This window comes from Podarcis tiliguerta (genome assembly GCF_965153285.1).
Source record: "Podarcis tiliguerta genome assembly, chromosome: 9".
NCBI classification, from domain to species: Eukaryota; Metazoa; Chordata; class Lepidosauria; order Squamata; family Lacertidae; genus Podarcis; species Podarcis tiliguerta.
This window is the reverse complement of record NC_139542.1, coordinates 2900551-2919700: the sequence shown is the minus strand read 5'-3', so window position 1 is coordinate 2919700 and position 19150 is coordinate 2900551. Positions and strand designations below refer to the sequence as shown.

General features: G+C 45.9%; 1 long non-coding RNA gene across 1 annotated transcript; it reads right to left on the bottom strand.

Annotated features, from left to right (window-relative positions):
- Nucleotides 1-2775: 2775 nt before the first annotated feature.
- LOC310685093 lies at nt 2776-4645 on the bottom strand. The gene is made up of 3 exons (XR_014515063.1): nt 4552-4645; nt 4272-4457; nt 2776-2875 (listed from the first exon to the last, which is right to left on the bottom strand). It is a non-coding gene; the product is annotated as an uncharacterized lncRNA (long non-coding RNA).
- Nucleotides 4646-19150: the final 14505 nt, after the last annotated feature.

Below are 19150 nucleotides of genomic sequence, written 5' to 3'. Positions count from 1 at the left end.
GTGCTGCTCTTTTCATGGCGTTCATCTGGCAGGGGTGCCAACTTGAATAAAATATTGGGGGTGGAGCAAGGAAGCTCCACCCTGCATAATCGATCACAAGACTTCATCGCCACTACCTTACAAGGCACATAAGGACAACCCTGCATGCCAGGCAATGAGAATGGGGGCCACCCAGCACATGATGTCTCCTTCTAGCAGATTAATCACAAATACAACTTTGGCTTCATCACTGGAAATTCTGGCACCCTTACTCTCATATAGAGCTAACATTACTCTCATGTAGAGCTAACATTCTACTCTATCAGCGTTTATTTACAGCAGTAATAAATCAGCCAGTGTCTGGCACGAAGAACCGAAAGTCAGACAGAACAAAGAAACCAGGTTCTCCAGAAGTGGAGAAAGCTCCTCCCCAGAAAAGGCAGGATGACACTAGGACTCTGAGCTGTAAACCCTGTAAGCTCTGATTCCCCTCACACTCCCTCTCGTCCTGCGCTGCTGGGGGCTTGTAAGTATCACCACTTACCCCAAAACCAAACCTTCACAGAACTCCCCATGACGCTGGAAGCTCAAAGGTTTTGTGAACCCATCTGCCAGGTTCTTCTGGCTTGGGAAGTACTGCAACTTCACCAAGCCTGTCTGGACACTCTGACACACATTCTGGAAACGTATGTCCAGATGTAATGGTGTCCGTCACACTTCCCTGTGCCAAATGTGAGCCTTAAGCTTTCTTCCTGGCTCCAAGCAGAGTTTCGCAGCAGCGGTTAGTGCCTTGTGTGGGTGATAAATCAAAGTCTGTTCCCAGGCTTCTTGCTATCTAAGAAGGAAGGCTTTAATTAGGTACAGAAAAACATCATAAATCAGCCCGGAGGACTAGCGGACATCCTCTCCGGCTCAACAGCTAAAAGCGAAAGTAACTCACACACAAAGAAAGATTCCTGTATGTGAACAAAACCACGCCTCAGAATGTGAGACTTCACACAGAACTGTTTAACCCTGTAAGTTCTGATTCTCCTCACAGTTTGGTTCTGGCCTTAAACTGCCCAGACTCTGCCGACTTCAGACAGGGCAAGTAACACTCTGTCGGAATTCAAGCCTATATCAGTAGTAACTGGCAACTCTCCAGGCACCTGGCTTGATCTCCTGTTGACCTCCCTGTCTGCATTCCCCAGCAAGATCCAGGCTAGGTCGCGATAGGCGATTCTACTCAGCGTGAGAAGAACACCCCCCTCTTTCCTGCCCCCCCCCCCCGGCAGGGGAAAGAGATAGACAGAAACATATTTACATGCCTTTATTTCTGTCTTTGCAGTGTTACAAAAAACATGACTGCTCTCTTCAAGCTCCAGCAGTCGAGAGACAAACACTTCCTGTACAGCTCATATTACACTCTGAGCTAATTCCGGTGCTTCGCACTGTGAATTGACTGTCCCTCTTGTGAGGAGAATCAGAACTTACAGGGTTAAACAGTTCTGTGTGACGTCTCAAATTCTGAGGCGTGGTTTGGTTCACATACAGGAATCTTTCTTCGTGTGTGAGTTTCCTTTCGTTTTTGGCTGAGAGATGAAAGAATGTCCGCTCTCTTGCCGGGACTGATTTATGATGTTTTTCTTCTCATTAAAGGCTGTTAGAGATTAGCAAGAAGCCTGCGTTCAGTCTGATTTATTATCCACACAAAAGGCAACATTTTCTGCCGCTGCAGAACTCTGCTAAGAGCTCAAGTTTTTTTCTATCGGCATAGGCGTCCATCGGCACAGGGGAAGTGTGCCGGGTGCCATCTCATCTCGGCAGGTTATGGGAGCTAGGCAAGCTTTGGAAGCTGTTGCCACGTCGTGCCTGTGTGTGTGGGAGAAGCCAGCTGGAGCTCCTGCCTAACGTTTGAGGCAGTGAAGCTTGCTGGGGAGTATCTCATCTTCAGGACCGGGTGCCAAGAGGAGCTGCTGTTACATGAGTAGGCTCAGCCCCAGGGGAGAAGATGGCAGATGGGCAGGAGTCATTCTCAGTCCCCTTTGAAAAGAGCTATAGGACCTATTCAACGTAAAGCTGGCAGCTTTTCAAGCTTCGGCCCAAAAGCTCTGAGGCAAACCAGAGTCAAACAGTAGAGCGTCAGCTGCCTCAGCTAGCGTTCTGTTCCTGCGCTCCGCCACGCCATTCTCCTGAGGAGAAAAAGCAACCGTCAACCTGTGACTTATCCCCTTCTGGCGGAAGAAACTCTGCAGAGCAGACCCGGTGAACTCTCCACCTCGGTCGCTCTGAAAGCTCTGCACCTTGGTGGAAAACTGTAGTTCCACCGCCGCAACCCAGTCTTTGATCAGTTGCGCTGCCTCGCTTTTCTGTTTCAGCGAGAAGATCCAGCCGTTCCTCGAAAAACCATCTGTCAACGTGAGCACAAACCTAGCTCCGCCCAGACTCAGCCCTGGCATGGGTCCACAAAGGTCTGTATGCACTAGCTCAAAAGGCCTTGTGGTTACCCTCTCCGATCTGGGATAACTGCACCTTTTTATCTTTGCTCTTTTGCATGCCCTACAATCCAAGAATTTATCACATGCTTTCATCTTGCAACCCTCAGTGCATTCTGGCAACTTCTGGATACTAATCATGTAATCATGTTCTTGAGCAGATACACTACCTCTCCCTTCTGAAGCCCACACCAAGCGTGTCAGGCATGCAGTCAGATTGCAGCCAAAAGATAAGTTCCTGGCGTGGACTCAGGTGTAATGGTTTGGGCTGGGAAGGTACGATTGCAGCGGGATTGCATCCCCCTGGAATGATCGGGACTGTAGGCTGGAGCGGTGTCTGGGTCCAATCTGGGTCCTCATCACCTGGTTCATAGGGATGCAGAGGCTCGACTAAGGCACAAGGTGTTCAAGCAAAGGCTCACCTGTTAAAGAAGAGGGAAAAACACGGTAGAGCCACTGCACATTTGATAGATAACATTCGCACGTAAGATATATTAACTCAAAAGGGTATGCTTGGCAGGAAACTTCGCAAGGGGTAAGCTGAGATTTTTAAAAGTCTTTTTTCATGTGCTCTATTTTTTCAGAGCTTTTGTGGCCTGTAAGCCATGTTGCAGTTCATCTGCTAGTGTCTGTAGGAAGAACAATGTGTTCCTTCACACTGGCAAAGTTTCAAAAATCCTATGTTACGCTGCGGCTCCTTCTTCAGAGTAAAATAGCACCTTAAAAAGAAAAACTTTTGGCAAAGTTTACAGAAAGCATTCACTTGATTTTAAGAAAGTCACTTTCCAGGTTAGTACTTGGGGGCAGGGGGGTGGGTAACCTTTGGCCTTCTGGGTTTATGTCGCTTGACTGTAAATCCTAATTGGCTCCAGGCAGTAGCAGGTCAGAGTAGCTGGTTGGCGAGAATGCAGCAGTGTCCTTCTGATATCAGCCAAGAGATAAACATGCCTCACATCCCATTCCCCCCCCCCCCCGAAGCTATTGCGAGTGCCTGGCACAAGTAAAAAAAAAAGCTGATGTCCTGTTACTTGCATGAATTGAGAAACAGTCTGTTCACTTGCCTTTGCTGCAACAGTCTTTTTGCTTGGGGGTTGTGGAGGGGCAGCGGGCAGGGAGGGAATCTCATTTGGATCCTTAGCCTGGGCACCGGGCGGAGAAGCAGCCCTTGGAGCCCTACTTATTCCCAGATCTGGTAGCCTTGGTGCAGTTGCTGCATAGGGTGGAGGGGGGCTAATTATTCCTCCCTCCTCTGCAGTTTGGCTTGGGTAAACACAGTTCTACTTTTCCGAAGCCATGGGGATGGTCAGGCGACTTCACATAAGTGTTGGAGTCTATTCTTCTTCAGTTTTTAAATCCCCACTCCTCGATTTTCGTGGCGTCTTTCCAATTTTTTCCAGGAAGCACTGTAATGGGGTCATGGGAGTTGTTTTACTGCTTTTATTTCCCTTGACCCTGGGACCCTCCATCCTCCTAGTGTTATTTCTCAATCAGTCACCTTTTTTTGAGTCTTATTAGTGGCCTGTACGGACTTGCCAAAGACCACACAACACTTCGCCGGTGGCTCTGCACCCCCAACATCTCATGTACTCAAAACATTCACTAGAGTGTCCCCACATGCACATTCAGAAACCCATGCACCTCCCCCCAATCCCCCTTTTACCAAAAACCAACCGGCAGCACTTCACGGCTTCGACTGGGGCCCAGCAGCACCTTTACTGCTCCTACTGGGCGGAACCAAAACCAGTGGCACCTTTATTGCCCTACTGGTGGGGGCTGATCAAACCCCTCTGCTCCCACAAATGCCCTGTGGAGCTTTACCTTTTTCCTCGAGGTACCTTCGTTTGGCCGTTGCTGATTCTCCGGTCCTTGTGGTGTCTCCACTCAGGAACGGGTGGCAATTCCTCCCACGAACTTGGCAGGATGTGCACTGGAACCGCTGACACCGAATCCGAGCTGTTCACCACAGGGACGCCTTGGACCCACATCCCTTGTCCTCGGGGAATGCTGTTTTCCCGGCCAATGCACCAAGAAATGAATTTTAGAAACAGTCTGACACACACATAGAGAGGGAGGAGATTGTGAGGGGGTTCTCTCTCACCTGCCACACCCCACAGGTTCTCCCCATGGGACAGCCTCGGCTGCTGCTCCTGCAGAGGCAGCTGGTGGCACCCCTCTGCACCACAGGCAGCCATCCTCTCAGCCACGAAAATGACTCACCCACCGGAGCGCCCCTTGCAATCATGCATGCCTCCATTGCCGCCTATCGTCTGCCTGATTAGGATAAGCAGCTGCATGTCACTCACAATTGACGCAGCAGCAGCCAATACACAGTGGACAATCGCTGCTGATACTATCCTGCTTGCGGTAACACTTGTCCCAACCAGGCACACCCCATGTATAAGATGACCCCCTCCCCATTTTAGACTTAATATTGAGGTAAAAAAAGGTTGTCTAAATAATACATGGAAAAATACAGTATTTATTATTTCATAACAGGTAGATCGTTAAGAGCTGAGGTGGTTTCAGTGGCGGGAGCCTGGCGCCCCCCATAATTCGGCACCCGGGTGCACCACACCGCTTTCACGCCTGAGTAAAGATGGCCCTGGCTATAACAGGGTCATGATTTTGGACATTAAAGTAGTTAAAGAAAGGGGTCTATATTTCTTGGAAGGTGTCTCTTTGTCTTATGCCTTGAATTGCCCTTCTGTGTTTCATGAGACACTCAGGTATTGCTCTATCCCAGATATTATTTCCCCATACTCCATGGGTATTTAAGTCTGGTTCTTCCATTGTTGAGCTACTGTGTTGCTGTCAGTAAAAAGCCTACTAGTTCTCTGTGGTACAGAAAGGTTGCCATATTTTGAAGAGCAAAAAGAGAACACATTTGCTGACAAGTTAGGAAATTGTTCTAATCCTGGATGTTTGAGGGATGTTTCAAGTCCCATTAAACTCAGTGGAATTTACTTGTGAGTAAACGTGTGTATGAGCAGGTAAGAACTACATTACACTTGTATATGATTTGATGAAAAACTTTTTGTACAATCCGACACATATCTATTCCATGTAAGGCATATTGAATTTAATGAGACTTGCTCCTGAGTCTGAAGTCTAAGGCACTCTGTTATTTAAAAGTACCTCAAGGCTGAATCATGGTTCTGAAAAGAAACGAAACCTGGAACCTACTTAAAAGTACCTGTTCATCCATAAAACTTGCTGGTTCACCTTTCAGCAGTCCCTCAGACTTGCCTTCCTCACTGAGTGCTAGTAAGGTTAACCTGACCCTATTCATTAGAACTGGGCAGGAGAGAAACCCAAATTCACTGAAATAAAACTAGCATGATGGTGGGAGTGTGTTTGCGTGTGCGCGCGCATGGAATAAGAGGCACATGCTCCTTGCCACGATGCCTTCGATCCTATGCAGGTTTCTTTAGTCCCACCAAATTCATTCTGAGCAAGCACTTGCAGCATTGAACTGAGTGGGGAGTGGGAGGGGGGAGGAAGAATAAATAAATGTATGAAGAGGAGATGATTTTTCAAAGGAGCAACTGACAGCGTGAAAAAAGCAAAGGTGGGGCAGGCGATGGAGCTTGGAGAGAAGGGAGGGGGGAGAGAGAGAGAGAGAGAGAGAGAGAGAGAGAGAGAGAGAGAGAGAGAGGGAGAGAGATGGGTGTTGTGAAGGAGCACTTGTGGTGAGAGAAAGCCTGAGTGGGGTGGCCAGTGAGTTGGCAAAGGAGGCAGGATGCTGAGCGCAGTGGGACTGCTCCACCTGCCATCCTCCTGGCCAGCCCTGCCCTGCCCAGCCTGCCAGTGGGGGCATCAGCATGGTTGGCGCTTTCTTCGAAAGCACAGTGGCTGCTGCAGCAGCCCTCCTTCTTTCCCCGGTGTACTGGATGCCTCCTCTTCCTGGAGCCTCTTTGTGTGTACTTGGGCACGCTGCTGCAGCAATGGTATAGCTAGGGTTTTTGCTCAGCAGCAGGCTCCACTGGGGGTGAATCAAGTACCCCTTCCCCAAACAAACACTGCAAGTTAATGTGTGGTGGGTGAGACTCCCATGAAACAGCCTTGGCTATTCTGCCTTCGCTATTGGGCACTGGTTGAAGCACCCAGTGTGGAAAAAGAGCTCCCTTAACTTCTTCGCTTGCAGCTGCTGAGAAACATAGGAGGGCAGAAACATGAAACAGCTGTGCTTCTGCCTTCTCTCGGTTCCCATGTCAAGTCCAAGGGAGCCAGTAGAGAGAGCGATGGTTCTGGCAGGGTTGTGGGATGGGGGTGCATTGGACTTGCCTTGCGCATGCACACTCTCTGGGTGGGAAAGAAAGCTCCCAGACACACGGCTTCCTGGGACACAGGTGTTCAATGTCACACTCCTGGAGTGGGAGTTCCCAAGCACAAATATGCTCCTTTGGGGCTTGTCTTGGTACCAAAGGAAGAAAAGACCCCCCCCCCCCCGGAAATTTTGGCAAATTCTAAAAATCCTCGAGGATGGGCATGTAGATCCTGAAAAAGGAGATGTATCTGGGAAATTCCAGATGTATGGCAACCCTACCACAGGGTGGAACCCAAGGCTATGTTGAAAGATAGTAGGGCTAAGGCAGGATTTGGAGAAAGATGGAACATCCTCTATAGAAGTGCCTTTGCCTATTTGGATGGTCTATTTCATGTATGCATAAAAACAATTCTATTAATTCCCCCCCCCCCACCAGTTTTCACATAATGCATGTTAAGAACATCATATGTTACCATTCTTATTTTTCTGTGGCTTCCCATATTGCTTTTATAAGACGTTATATCTTCACTCTCTGAACTGCTCATTTGTTTCTAACATTACACAAAGTATAAAATAGAAACCTGAAGCTAACACATTCTTGTTCTTCTGTTGCTCAAAATAATTTCATTCTGAATTGAAAGCTCAGTCCTTGAGGGAACTCCCAACACGTTGGGTTTTCTCAAAGCATCTGCTAGGAATTTGTAGTCTTTCCTTTTATTTAGGAGTCTAGTTGGGATTTCCTTCACTTGTAATCCTTTGAAATCCTTTGGATGTCAGTCTGTAGGTTGTTCTGAGTTTGCAAAATCTTGTCCTGTATGGTTCTTGTAGATAATTGAACTAAGCAATCTCCTGGAACTTTCCTTGCTCTTGCAGATGCTGATTTAGTGCTGTGTGCCCACTCAGTTTGTTTCTCCATCTCATCTTCCTTGATATCCAGAAATTTCTCCAATTCTTTAATCAGCAGTTGTTAAAAACCGTCCTCTGGAATCGATCAACATCTCAAATACATTTCCCTGGGATGCATCTCTTGGAGAGCAATCTGGTCAGCCAGTATTTCTGTGTTCTGCTGTATTGCAATCATCTGTTCTTGAGTTTATGTGATTTGTTCGGGCACCACAGTGTGGTGTAGTGGTTAAGAGCGGTAGTCTCGTAATCTGGGGAACCGGGTTCGTGTCTCCGCTCCTCCATATGCAGCTGGTGGGTGACCTTGGGCTAGTCCCACTTCTTTGAAGTCTCTCAGCCCCACTCACCTCACAGAGTGTTTGTTGTGGGGGAGGAAGGGAAAGGAGAATGTTAGCCGCTTTGAGACTCCTTAAAGGGAGTGAAAGGCGGGATATCAAATCCAAACTCTTCTTCATCATCATCATCATCATCATCATCATCTCTTTCACTTGATTTCATGTCTCTGAGATTTGTTGACCAGTAGTGTGTTGTTGTTTTTTCAGTTTCTTCCAGAGAGCTAGGTCTTTAAGACAGATCACTTATTTCTTTGGAGCAATCCCTTAAATCCCTTGCAACTTCTGCAAGTGTTGCTGGCTTAGTGATACTCTCATTACTGTCAAAATATCACTTAAATCTCCTTCTTGTTGAAGTTGGCTTTTTATATCCTGTTACTGTCATTTTGTACATTTACCCCTGTGTGTCAGTGTTGTATTATTTATACTTCAATTTATCTCACAATTTCCAAGCGCTTGTTGCTAGTTTCCCACCATTTGATGCCACCGTTGTATTATTTATAGCTCACTCACTGGATCACCCCCTTGTTGTGGTGAGTGGGCTTGCAATTCCTATGACCCTTGTGAGTGAAGCTGTTGGGTGTCTCATACTCCCAGCAGGGTTACCAAGGTGGTAAGGTCAAAGGAGAGGACCTAGACAAAGAATAATCCAAGAAGTTCTCAATGGCAGGACAGGAGGAAGATAACAAGCGGTATGTTACAATGGCTGTGAAGGCAGATGAAGGCTGGAGCAGATAAGAATCTACCAGTCGTCATGATACTCATGCCATCAGAATAGAGCCTTACTGCGAAGACTGTACATTGGTCAGCATGCTCTGATCTATACACATAAAACAAATTCACGCACAGGTGTCTTCCAAAACCCCATCTCAAACCCCAACCCAAAAAATTCCATGGCAATCAACAAATGGTAACGGGGGTGGGACCATGAAATCTGGAAGCCTCGAATCCTTTCTTTAGATCTTTCCCCTCCTTTCCCCTATATGGAATTTTATTTTTCAATGAATCTGTCAGTAATTTAGTTATTTGGTTTTCTAAGGAATTTCCTTTGAAATGATTATATTCTGTTCTATTTGTAATCTTTTTTGGTAATTCGTTTGTAATATTGTGTCTTTTATCGCACGTGAATTGAAAACTACCAGGCAATCTCTTGGTAGTGTTTTGGTTTTTGCAAAACTTGATTTTATCTTAAACATTTTATCTTTCGAATTCTCCAAAAATTCTTCCTGAATCCCTTTCCATTCTGACAACTCCATGATTAATTTAAGTCTTATATCTTCTTATGATTCTTCTGGAATTCCCCGGAAGCCAAAATTTGTTTCTTCTGGCGCATTTCTAGAACAGATATTGCATCCCAAGCTGATTCCTGCGAAGCACTCAATTCTGCTGATTCCTCCTTTAATTTCTCATGGTCCTTTTTTAGGTCTTTCCCCTCTGCTTGTGCCGGTTTTGTCTTTTCTTCTAGACTCTCTGTCTTAGTTTTAAGGCCCAGTACTGTTATTCCCATCAATTCTTTAATTTGTCCTGTTGTATCCCATACTAACTTTGTATTCTGGTCAAGTTCACTCCCCAATGCCTAAGCGTTTCCCCTATTTTTTCCCCTTAAGTCCATAATCATATCTCTGAGATCAGTTTTTGGTTCTAATTCCTGGGCCAAAATCCTTCTCCCCTGTGCTGGAGTGGTTGCAGAAGTTCCAGTCGGGACCAGTGGTTTTCTTGCAGCCATATTTTGATATTTATAATTCAACAATTTAATTCTATTCATTGACACAATCTATCCCAATTAAAACACAGATTTTACCAATATATATATTTCTATAACCACTAGGTTTCACACTTCCTCTTTTTTAAAAAATATTTTTTATTAGGGATTTCAACAATTTATCAAAAATACATCATCCTCATTTTTTCTCTCCCCATTTTCCCCTCCGTCCTCCCCTAAAAAGAAAAGCGCTTCAGATGCAAGGCCCTGCCCCAGCTCAGCCGGCTCTGGAGGCGGGGACTTCTGTGCAGGCCTGGATTCCTCGGTTCAGCCTCTGAATCGGATTCCCAGGCCATCACATTCTGCCATCCTTGTGGTATTAAGACACTTGCCGCCATTGTTGCATACATAAAAATGTTTTTTAATTTCCTTAGCAGGTCTTTTCCTACAATCCCTAACAAGAAAGCTTCAGGCTTTTTTACAAATGTTAATTGGAACATTTTCTTCAACTCATTATATATCATTTCCCATTCTTCCTAACTGCACTGGTGTTATCTACCATCTGTACATCATTTTCATATAGTTTTCTTTCAGCAAAGAACAATTTTAAATCAATTTCCCAAAACCTTTCCTAATCTTCCAACATGATGTTAGGGCCTATATCTTGTGCCCATTTAATTGTAACTGATTTCAGCTCTGCGTCTCCCATTCTAGCAGGATGCTATATGCACCTTTTAACAGGTTTACTTTCCCTTCTATCACTTCCTTTTGACATCTGGATGTCATATAGCTAAATCCTTTCTTGTTGTCTTCTTTTTATGTTTCGTGTAATTGCTGATAATGTAGCCAACTCTGAAAATGATCTTTTAGTCATCTTAATCTCTTAGTTTCCATTTTCCATCTTGGTCCTTTAGCAATTCAGCATATGTAAGCCACTTTACTTTCTTTCCAAGTGGTTTGAGCAGTAAGGCTTCATGTGATGAGAGCCACTAAGGGGACTTCTGTTCTAACAAGTCTTTATATCTTTCCCATACTCTCAGTGATTTCCTAATTATATGGTTATAAAAACTTCTATCTCCCATAGACACGCAGTATCAGCAATTAGCGACACACTCCAGAAATAACTTCCCACATTCCAGAGCCGTGTACGCTCTATCAGCAGATAACGCACAGCGAAAGATGCAATCAGGAGAGCATGATTTATAAGTTTATTCAGCGTTGATCAGAACAAAGAAAAACATGACTGCCTGCTTCAGAGTCTCCGGCAGAGAGAGAGAGAAACAAAAGCAAAGACACAACATAAACATCCTGTGAAAACAGTAAATACGCAGACTCTGTGACTCAAAGCCTGCTCCCTTTTAAGGTGGAACAGAAATATCCTAACATCCTCCCCCTTTCCGTGTAACCTGGAACTGGAACTGGAACTACTGGCACTACAGCATTGGCTACCAGCACATCATCAGAAGCTACTACTGATAGACAACCATTTCTACTACAGACCTCTGACGTACAACGTGCCTTTCGGAGCATTAACATTAGGAAGGCAGCTGGACCGGATGGAATCACGGGACGGGTAATTAGGGACTGCGCTGCAGAATTAGCTGGTGTATTTACGGACATTTTTAATCTATCCCTGTCGCAGGGTTCTGTCCCTACCTGCCTGAAGACATCGATTATAGTGCCAGTCCCCAAGCAGTCAGTGGTGGTATCTCTCAATGACTATAGACCAATAGCCCTAACATCTGTCGTTATGAAATGTTTCGAGAGATTGGTGCTAGATCATATTAAGGCTGGTCTTCCATCCACTCTAGACCCGTTCCAGTTTGCATACAGAAGAAATAGATCTACTGATGATGCTATTTCCATCGTTGTCCACACTGTACTGAGTCATTTAGAACGACAGGGAACCTACGCAAGGCTGTTGTTTGTGGACTACAGTTCTGCCTTCAATACAATTTTGCCAGACAGGTTATTTCTTAAAATGATCAATTTGGGTATACATCAGAAGTTCTGTCTGTGGGTAAGGAATTTCCTGACTGACAGGCCGCAGACAGTGAGAATGGGACCTTACTATTCTTCTACTCTAGTATTAGGCACAGGAGCTCCTCAGGGATGTGTGCTAAGCCCCTTTCTCTATTCCCTGTACACATCTGATTGCACCCCACTGTATAAGTCCAACACAATCATCAAATTTGCGGATGATACAACAGTGGTGGGGCTCATTAGTGAGAACGATGAGACTGCTTATAGGAAAGAAGTACAGGGGTTAATTCAATGGTGTAAAGAAAACAATCTTATGCTTAACACCAAAAAAACCAAAGAACTCATAGTTGATTTTAGGAGAAAGAAAAGTGTATTTTTACCATTGCACATAAATGGCGAGGAGGTGGAGAGGGTTGGTAGTTTTAAATACCTGGGCATTTATATCTCTGAGGACCTCTCATGGACTGCAAATATTAACATGGTTGTGAGGAAGGTGCAGGGGAGGTTGTATTTCCTGAGAATGCTCAGGGGACTGAATCTATCTCAGCACCTACTCCTGTCCTATTATCACAGTACCATCGAGAGTGTCTTAACCTATAGTATATTATCGTGGTATGGAAGCAGCTCTGAAACGGATAAAAAAGCTTTACTGAGAATAACTAAAATTGCCCAGAATGTTATTGGGCTCCAGCTACCAACCCTGGATGAGATCTTCACGTCTCGCACTTTGAAGAAGTCACACAATATCCTGAGAGATCCTACCCATCCTGCTCACAACTTTTTTGAACTGTTGCCTTCGGGCAGAAGATATAGGACAATGAAAACACGAACCACACGCCTTCTGAATAGTTTCTATCCAAGAGCTCTGATTGCACTAAATAATGATCTCAGGGCCAGTTGTAAGAAATAGTAAGCAGGGAGTAGGAAGGAATGAGATAGGGTTTAGGTTATGTATGCCTTTAATAGGTCATGTTATATTCTGGATTATGTATGTTTTATAGATTATGTCTGAATGGGATGAGAGTGCTGGAGGTACGTGCAAATGTGTATGTGAACCCGGTCTTTGGGTGGGTGTTTTGATTTTCGTTGTTGTGTATACTGTGTATATACGGACAATGACAAATAAATTTCTATTCTATTCTATTCTATTCTATTCTATTCTATTCTAACCTGTAGTACCTGTGGTTCAACCCAATTGCAACCTCTGTACATAAACCTTAAGTTGTTCTCTGTTAACAACCTTCGACAACAGATCAGCAGGAATTTCACTTCCTGGCATGTAGGACACCTGAATGAGTCCTTTCTGAATACACTCTGTTGCACGATGTAGCTTAATCTGCAAGTACTTGGTTCTTTGCTTGCAACTCTCTGAGTTCAGCAAAGCCAAACAGGATCTATTGTCTTGATACACTTGTACAGGACATTTCACAGAAACTCTGATGTCCTTAAACAGTTGCACCAACCATTCACAATCCATGAGTGAAAATTACAGAGCATTAAGTTCTGCTTCACAGGAACCTAGGCTTACTGTCGTCTGCTTCTTGCACAGCCAGTCAAACAGACAGAGGTTGTACATGTAGCATACTCCAGAAGTGCTTGTACCATCCGTGGTGTCACTTCCAAAACTTGCATCTGCAAAGATTTCAAGACCTCCAGTCTTCTGACTGGTGAACCTCAGCCTGTACTGCAAAGTCCCTTTCAAATAGCGGGCTATGCGCTTCAGAGCTTTCCAATCCTGAACAGTAGGATCATTAGCATGTCTGCTAAGCAGGTTAGTGCTTACAGCTATGTCAGGTCTTGAGCATCTAGCAATGAAATTCAACTTGCCTAGAATGCATCTGTACAGCGTAGTGTCAGAAAATGCTTCAGCAGTACTATCTACCTGGTAACCTGTCACCATCGGTGTGTCTGCTGGGTTTGCATCAACCAAATTCAACCTGGTTAATACATCAGCAATTTTCTGTGTTTGCTGAACCAGAAAATTACCTGTTTGGTCCCTCTCCACCTGCAGAGAAAGATAGTTGGATACCTCACCAAGATCCTTCATGTCAAAGTGCTCCTTCAGCTGAGCTAGGGTGCTTTGGTACAAAGCCTGATTCTTCCAAAACATGAGAAGATCATCAACAAAACATAAACAATACAGTTTGTTTTGCCCCTTCTCCTTGACAAACACACACGGATCAGCCTTGCCCTGGTGAAAACCTAGAGAAAGCAATGTCTCTGTGAGTTTTGTGTTCCAACACCTGGCACTCTGCTTGAGACCATATAAGGATTTCCGCAGTTTACAGACCATTCCCTTCTGTATCTGCATTCCATCAGGTGGAAGCATATACAGCTCCTCCCCCAAAATCCCGTACAAAAAAGCTGTATTAATGTCATGATGGGAAAGATGCAGTTTCTCCTCCGCAGCAATCTTGAGCATCAGCCGAATGCTCTCATATTTGACGGTGGGTGAGTAGGTCTCGTGGTAATCCTGTCCTGGTACCTGTGAAAAACCTCTGGTAACCAATCTGGCTTTGTGTCTGACAACCTTGCCATTCTGGTCTGTCTTTGCTTTGAAGACCCATTTGCTGCCAACCAGTCTCACTCCTGGGACTACCGGTACCAGCTCCCAAGTTTGGTTCCTGTTCAAGGAATCAGCCTTCATGGCATCAAGCCAAGGCTCAGCATCTTTAGAGGTTAACTCCTGAACCTCTTTGAAGCTTGAAGGTTCCCATACCTTCTCTGAGCTACTAAGAACAGCAGTTGCTGTCTTAGCAAACTCATCAGCAAATCTCTTTGGAGGTCTGCCCTTCGTCGCCCTTTCAGACCTGCGTACTAGACGCAAGTCTTCTGGACTCATCTCCTCCTTCTTAGGAGAAAAGTGACCAATGGTGAACAGTGGTTCTTCCAGTTCATTGTCAGACGCATCGGATGGTCTGACTGAGGCCTTTGCGCTCTTGTTGTCTGCTGTGTCATCACTGTCACTGACATCAGCAGCAGCGCTGCCCACTGAGCTGGAATCCGAACTCTGATCATCATCACCATCATCCTCAGCTTCCTCAGCTTCCTTAGCATCATCTGCTTTTTTCACATCACCTTCATCCTCCTCTGGGTAACTCTGGAAAATTCCCACATTTTCCCCCCACTTGGGATTGTACTCAACACTCTTTGTGAACTTAATGGACTTAGAGTCAGTCATCCATACCCTGTATGTTCCTTTTTCGTACCCCATGAATAAACCATGTGCCCCACGCTTCCCAAGCTTGTTGCTCTGTGGGGTGTGTACCCACATGTCAGAACCAAAGATTCTCATGTGCTTGACATTAGGTTTGTTACCAAACATCTTCTCGTAGGGAGTACAACCAATAGGTGATGACAGTCTCCGATTAAAAGTGTAAACAAAAGTCGACAAAGCCTCCCCCCAAAACTCATCAGGGAGATTGGCAGCATGCAACATTGTTTTCAGTCCTTGCAGCAATGTTTGATTTGCTCGCTCCACAAGCCCATTCATCCATGGCGATCTAGGCGTTGACAAGTCATGCTGGATTCCCTTCTCAGTCAGAAAAGCTTCAAACTGTTGAGAAGTGAATTCCCCGCCTCGATCAGTAAAGAGACAGCCGATACGTTTACTGTGAACATTCTCAAACCAAGCACAGAATGCCTTGAACCTAGGAAACGCTTGCGATTTCTGCTCAAGCATAAACACATGAATGTACCTGGAAAACGAATCAATTAGAACCATGAAGTACCTTGCTCCACCCAAAGAGGGCGCAAGTGGACCAACCAGGTCTGCGTGAACTAGCTGGTAGGGTTTGGAAGCCTGCCTGCTAGACTCCTTGCCTTTTGGAGCAACCTTCACTTTGTTCTAGACAAGATACACATTTCATGTGATACCTACAGGGTTTGATGTTCAAACCCTCAACCAATTCCGGCATCTTGGCCAGCGCCTGCCAAGACATGTGACAAAATCTTCTGTGTGCTTCATGAACACATCCTGCATGAAGAACCTTGTTAGTTTGTGCAACACAACAAGAATCAACATTAGACACAACAGCACCATTGTCGTCATAAGTTATACAGAACAAGCCATCCATAAACTTTGCATGCAAAATGTCCTCTTTGCCTTTCCTGATGACACAGACGCTCCTCTTGAAGGAAATCTGAAAACCACTCCCAGTCAGCTGTGGGACACTGAGTAAATTGTTTACAGCACCTGGAACATAAAGTACATCTTTAATGGTAGTGTGCAGACTTGCCAGTCTCACAGTCCCTTCTCCTGCGATCCGCAACGTCCTTCCGTCAGCCAGGTGGATTTCACCATCTTGAGGTGTGAAGGAGATAAACAGATGCTTATCTTTTGCGAGATGGCGGGTGCATCCAGAATCTACAACAAATCTGGCCTTTGGAGCAGCTTTTCTGGCAAGCAAAACCTCGTTTTCCACCGGGGTGGGCTTAAACTGCTTGCCCCCCTGCTCCTGGCCATCAGACTTGCCTTTAGCCTTTGGTGAAGCTGTGCCAGCAAACAAAGCCTTGTTTTCCACTGGCGTGGGCTCTTCACCCCCCTTCTGCTTCTGGCCATCTGCAGGCATCTGTCTCTGTTTACCTCTGGCCTTCCGGCCTCTGCAAAGATGATGACCTTGGTTCTCACGAGAAACAGAGCTCTCAGCTGCTGACTCCTTGGCTCCCCCTGGAGGCTGGAATGCTGCCTGGGATGACACCACAGTCAGCTCCCCCTGCAGCTTGCAAACGGTGCCTTCGGCATCCCTGCATTCACTTGCATTCCGGGAAACAGCCAGGACGTCCAATGCATCAAACTCTGGGCTGGGATGACTGGCAGATGGGCTATCTTTAAAGCATTCCACATCTGACGTGCAGTGGCCTTTGCAGCCAGGGTGATTAACTCTCCAGGAGCTACTGAGAGCAAAATTATCCCCATGGCTCTTGAATCCTGTGCCCTCCAATCATCTGTCACAGGGGCTGGGGGGGTCCTCAGTAATAGCATTCCACTCCAAGGTTCCTCATCTGGCCCTCACAGTACCTTGCCCAGGTCTGATAGTTGCGGCCATTGAGCTTTGGTGGAGATGGAGCAGCGTCTGAGGATTGTAAAAGATCCATTTCAGCTATTCACTTAAGCCGTGAGCCCTTTTCACTTCAGAGGCTTCTTATCTTGGCTGCCCATAAATCACGAAGCCTTTGGCTCGACTCCCAGACCAAATTAAGCCAGCCGGACATCAAAGGCACTTGCCGGCAACAGAAAAGCCTTATTTGCTTTTCCCACATACCTCAGCAGTCTGTCGCAGTATTACTCTCTTGTAAGTGCTGTTTATCTGGGCCCATAACCTGTTGTTGGGATACTGCCAGGGAGACAAAGTCCATCATAACTCCACGTCATCTCCGGACATCCATCGATCTCCCGTAGACACACAGTATCAGCAATTAGCGACACACTCCAGAAATAACTTCCCACATTCCAGAGCCGTGCACGCTCTATCAGCAGATAACGCACAGCGAAAGATGCAATCAGGAGAGCATGATTTATAAGTTTATTCAGCGTTGATCAGAACAAAGAAAAACATGACTGCCTGCTTCAGAGTCTCCGGCAGAGAGACAGAGAAACGAAAGCAAAGACACAACATAAACATCCTGTGAAAACAGTAAATACGCAGACTCTGTGACTCAAAGCCTGCTCCCTTTTAAGGAGGAATGGAAATATCCTAACATCAACACCCCCACGGCCTCCTCTTTCAGAGTTAGGAAAAAGGATCCATCGCACAAGACACAAGTATCAAATATATCATCAAGATGATATCCTTTTGTCAATAATTAATTAAAATATCAGTTCTCCTTGGCTGGGTATACAGGACAGATTGAAGCAACCACAACCATTTCCAGCCGTCAATCATGCAAGATGTGGCAGAGAGGTCTGTGAGGGGAATCAGAACTTACAGGGTTAACAGCTCAGAGTCCTAGCGTCGTCCTGCCTGTTCTGGGGAGGAGCTTTCTCCACATCTGGAGAAGCCGGTTTCTTTGTTCTGTCTGACTTTCGGTTTTGTCCAGCGTGGAGGATGTTTTCATGCCAGAAACCTGCTGATTTAGTACTGCTGTAAATGGTGAAGGGTGGAGGTCCTGCAGGCTTCCGTTGCACATTTCTGCTCCTTCAGACCTCTGAGCACAGCAGAGTAAAACACAGCAAAGTGACCTTCTGTGCGTGCAAAGTGTGCGTAAATCAGAGACTGCACTCAGCTTCTCTTCTACTCTAGAAGTATTTATTTACAGCTGTCTGTACCTAAAAGGGTCAGGAGAGTCACAAGAACTGGTTTTGGTTATGTGGGTGACATAATTCATGTCTCAAGGTGCAGAAGTTTGCCAAAGAGCTTGGAAAACGTTTCCAACTCAAGAACCCAGGTTCAGTGAGTTTACCTAGGGGTACAGATAGACAGGTCTGAAGATGGAAGCTTCTTGCTCAGTCAGAAAGGTAAGATTGAGCAGTTGCTTGAGAAGTTCAGAATGTCTGATTGTGTCTGTCCTTCACGAAGTTGGTCTCCATGGGCGTTCTGACCCCTGCACAGTCAGACATCCGAAACTTCTCAAGCAACTGCTCAATCTTGCCTTTCTGACTGAGCAAGAAACTCCCGTTCTCTGACCTGTCTATCCTAAAGCCTAGATAAACCTGAACAGGACCCAGGTTTTTGAGCTTAAACTTCTTACCAAGCTCCTTGGCAAAACCTTGCACCTGCCTACCTGTCTGTGCCACGTACAGAATATCATCTACGAACCCCAGAATCGCTTTCTGTGTCTCTCCTGACCCCTTCAAGAATAGGCAACTGTCCGCAAGACTCTTCTGGAAACCCAAACCTTCCAGAGCTTCATTCAGGCACATGTTCCAATTTCTGGCTGACTGTTTCAAACCATAAATTGACTTGTGCAGCTTCCACACAACACCTGGCTCATTGCCTTCAAACCCTGGAGGAGGTAGCATGTACAGATCCTCCTTCAGATCCGAGTTCAAATAAGCCACATCCACATCAAAGTGGTGCACTGCTAAAAGCACACGCAGAGTCTCACTCCAGGAAGTAGAAGCATACACTGCGGTGTAATGCAGCCCCCTTCTCTGCGTGAACCCTCTGGCTACAAGCCTCACCTTGTACTGAGGTTCTCCAGACGTTGTGGGCTTAATCCTGTAAACCCAACGACAGCTCACGGCCTGCTTGCCCTCTGGCAGCTTCGTGGTGGAGAACACACCTAAGGACCTCATTGAGTTCAACTCCTTTTCCATTGCCTTTTGCCACTTCCTGGCTTCTTCTTCAGGCAACTGTTGAACCTCCTCAAAACTCTCAGGTTCACACTGCGCTAAACCAACCCACACACTGGTGACCTCAAACCTCTCAGGTGGTACCCCCTTTGTAGAGCGTGTGGAACATCTGAGCACTGTCTCAGGTGCTCCCTCTGACCCACTGGGGCCAGCAAGTGTGTCCTTGTTATCAGAAGACTCCCCCTCTGACTTACTGCATCTTCTGGCCTTCTGCAC